This window comes from Bison bison, unplaced genomic scaffold (assembly GCF_000754665.1).
Source record: "Bison bison bison isolate TAMUID 2011002044 unplaced genomic scaffold, Bison_UMD1.0 scf7180017860456, whole genome shotgun sequence".
Taxonomy (NCBI): Eukaryota; Metazoa; Chordata; class Mammalia; order Artiodactyla; family Bovidae; genus Bison; species Bison bison.
The window spans coordinates 1,778,464-1,782,467 of NW_011491028.1; the positions used below are offsets into that span (position 1 = coordinate 1,778,464).

The 4,004-nt window shown below is 34.8% G+C and overlaps 1 protein-coding gene across 3 annotated transcripts in view; it reads left to right on the forward strand.

Moving 5' to 3' along the window:
• The window catches only part of PRKG1 (protein kinase, cGMP-dependent, type I), a 1,420,729-nt gene that overhangs the window by 721,747 nt on the left and 694,978 nt on the right, over positions 1 to 4,004 (forward strand). The window lies entirely within an intron of this gene.

Sequence of the window (4,004 nt, forward strand, 5' to 3'; positions counted from 1 at the left end):
GATCTTCTTATTTCAAAAGTACACATGCATGGAGAACATCCCCGCCACCACCACTTCAATTGTCCAGGGTCCCTCTTCCTTGAGTTTTCACACGTCCTGGGCCATAGAGTCACCTGGCGAGTGGTCCACACCAAGTAATTCCGTAGGATTTGGATCCGCATTTGGGTGAAGTGTCTTTCAGTCTATGGACAAGACAGTGGATGATAAAGTAGAGAGGTCCTCTCTTAAAATGAGAACATCCTTTCTGAAGTCTGAACTGGATACTCCTTGGCTGATTACATGGCTTCCTTAAGTTTCTTGGACACCCAAATGCTTCTCATCTGAGCAGATATCCAATCATCTGATTATTTCATTGAAATGGGAATTTTTTCTCAGACAACCTCCAGGTGATCTTCCAGCTGTACTCTTCCACTCTGGTAATCCCTCACCATCTTCTGTACTCATCTCTGCTCTTCTCTTGAATGTAAGGAAATCATATCTTACCTTCTGCTTAAAACATTTTCAACAGAGATGTTTATTTCCTCTCTCATTTTTTCTTAAGAATCCCCTTCTTTCTTAAAAATTAAATTAGATTTCTCATTGAAACCATAGCTAAAGTCAACCAGAAAAGCAGTTCTGTTTTCCATGAGTCGAGGAGCTTAATCTTCAAATTGTAAGAGGGGAAATATTTCTAATCCAACCTTTCATATATCAGTGATAGTGATGGCATTTATTGTGCAGTTATTTTTAGTTGCTTTGTTCTATATTTTATGTAATATTGACTACTTACATTTCAAAAATCTCTGTAGGTTTTATATTTAACCCCATATTTTATTTAAATTAAGGTATATGCATGCTGTTGTATAAAAGAACCAGCACTTGAATCCAGAAATACTGATTTTTAAGCCCACATTCACTTCTCTGCATTGCATTTTTGCTGATCAATGGCAACAAAAAAGGAAAACAAAAGCAAAACAGTTTTATTTCCAGAAAAAAAAAAAACAATAGAAATGTTCATATCTTGATATAGACTAATCTATATCAAGACTAGAGGTTACAATGATACAATCATTGTATATATAGATACAATCTATATCAACACTAGATATAGATACGATGGAAATGTAACCTCTAGTGATAATATTTGTTGGTTAAATAAGATCACAATTGAGAATAAGTTTACTTTTGTGAACATTCATGTGACACGGTTTATCATGCATAAGAAGAATGATAAGAGAAGGCTCTGCTTTCAGAGTCTTCAGTCAGCCGGGAAGGCTTGAACTACAAATTTAAGTAAATATTTAAGCAATAGCTCAGGCCATTGCAGTGATGATGCATAGAGTTGGGTTGATCATAATCCTTGGGTCAGGGTATCTTGTTTTCTTCAGTTTATTTGTGATCCCCTTAATTTCATTCATTCATTTAGTCATCAATTTACTCATCTCACTTTCCTGTTGCATTATTCCCTCCATTGACAACTGCCATTTAAGGAAACTACATTCTTTGGGCAAGGACATATGAATTAATCTACATTACTGCTCGACAGCCCAATAAATGTCTTAAGACCCACTGGTAGAACACAGAGTAGTCACATTACATAATTATAAGACTTATCTTAGAAGTATGGCTCTAATTTAGTAATATTTTGGTCACGCTACTTCTTGGAAACAGAGAAGGGATCCATGGGTTTGCGTTTCACCTAAGGATAATTAAAAATGCACTGTATTTTGACGAACAGCTGTGTGGGACATAAAACAAATTAAATGGCCATCACAATGGGACCAGCCAGAATTTATTGACTGAACAAACGGAAGGCTGTCTGAGAACGTAGGATTTCTGTCTGACCCTGGAAGAATTAGTTATCTTCAATCTCCAAATTGAATTTTGAGCTCTCAGAAATCACAGGAAAAAAAAATACTGTTTCTGAAACTAAAGTAATCCATGTACTTATCTTAAATCTCTGTTTTCTAATATTGCTAGGCTTTTTTTCCCCCCTCTCTCTTTTTTCTAAGTCATTAGTTAATTCATTATGGTACCAAAAATAAAAATGTCCAAAGATTTCAGAGCTACTGATATGCAATAATGAAAACTAATTTGTTATTGTTGTATGTCTGTGTTTGAGTTTTAAAAGAAAATTAATTAAGGAATGCTAATTAATTTTAGATGCTTTGTCTTGCAGTAACAGGTGTCATATTTCGGTATACATCCCAACAGTGTTTTTACCCCTTAAAATGTTTTATCTCAATGCTGTTTCACTTACTAAATAACATTTTTATTCTGGTTCAAAATGGATTTAATACCAAAAAGATTTAGTCGCAATGTAGAAACTTAAGCATCCTAAGACTTACAACTTTCTCTTTTCTGAATTCTCCTGTTAATTACATATCTCCTGGAAGTTTTGGATCAGGTATTCTTAAATGTTAAGCTTTGATGAATATTAAAAGAAAATCATTCATAATCATACTTGAGTAAAACCCTAAAAATTTGACTTTTAAAGCAAGTAATATTTTTTTTTTAAATGACAAGCCTGTCACATCTGGATCCAACTGACTAATAGGGAGATAGTTAATTGCCCTGCACTGTGAAAGGAAGGTCTCTTGCTGAATGCTTCAGTGAATAAAACTTTCTGCGGTGTTCAGGTAATTCTCTGGTGCCTTTAAATGCAACTGTTTTGTTCTGTTTTTAAATCTCCAAAGATTTTGATGTTGAAATAATTCTCTAGCACTTCTAAATGCTACTAACCCAAATGAACAAATACAAACAACATTTTAACAGTACAGATTTGTAAACATATACAAAAATATGAAAATAATCATAATGAAGCATTATGTCCTATCCCCTGGCATGAATAACCATTCATTGATAAGAGCCAATCCTTTTCCATTCACATTCCCAATCTTATCCCCACTTCTCATATTGCTTTGAAACAAATCCCAGATATTGTGTTATTTCATTAGTGGTTTTGTATATGCATGTCTTAAAGGTGAGTTCTGTTTTACCCCCACCATGATCACAATACCAGTATCACACTAAAAATAATATCCTCTTAAATAAATCATCAAATTATCAATCTTGGTTCAAATGCCCAACTATCTCAAAAATCACATCAATTAACATGTTCCTCTAACCAACTGCTGTGTTTTCTGTAAGTTGGAAGTTGGATCTAGACTCCGGATCAAGACTCAAGTTTGATGTGTGTGTAAATGAGTCTATATTGTATGTGCATGTTACTATGCTCATTCTTCCTTTTAGGGGGCATGGCATGTCTGTCCTTTTGTGTGTATGTCTCTGATGTTAACAGCGGCTCATGATCATTGTCTAGGTGAATTTGTTTATTATTCGGATGTTCTAATTCTATCCCTCTTTCTTTCTTATGTAGAATACTTCTACCAAGAAAACTTGTGAATTTAAATATTATCTATGTTTTCTATTTTTAATTCACTGTAGTTCTTTTTTTTTTCTGGTTTAATAATCTTTAATAAAAAATAATTAGTAGCCATTAAGACTAAATTAAGCAGTGGTGAAACTTATCTTTTCCTTGTTGGAATTGAAAACAAAGTAATGAAAAAGACTCTAAAAATAGGAAGCAATTTCCTATTATTCAGTTCAGTTCAGTTCAGTCGCTCAGTTGTGTCCGACTCTTTGCAACCCCATGAATCGCAGCACACCAGGCCTCCCTGTCCATCACCAACTCCCAGAGTTCACTCAGACTCACATTTTGTATTAATGTTCAAATTGTCCCAACTTCGGCCAATAGGAGCCTCTTCAAGTTTGATTCCGAGTTCTTTTGATATGGATCTAGGAGTCTTTGTTTCCTTATTATCAGATAGGATAAATATTCTAGGTTTTTCTTGTATGTTTCATGACCCAAGATGGAATCACCCATTTCTTGTACTTCAGTTCAGTTCAGTCGCTCAGTTGTGTCTGACTCTTTGTGACCCTATGAATCACAGCACACCAGGCCTCCCTGTCCATCACCAACTCCCGGAGTTCACTCAAACTCATGTCCATCGAGTCGGTGATGA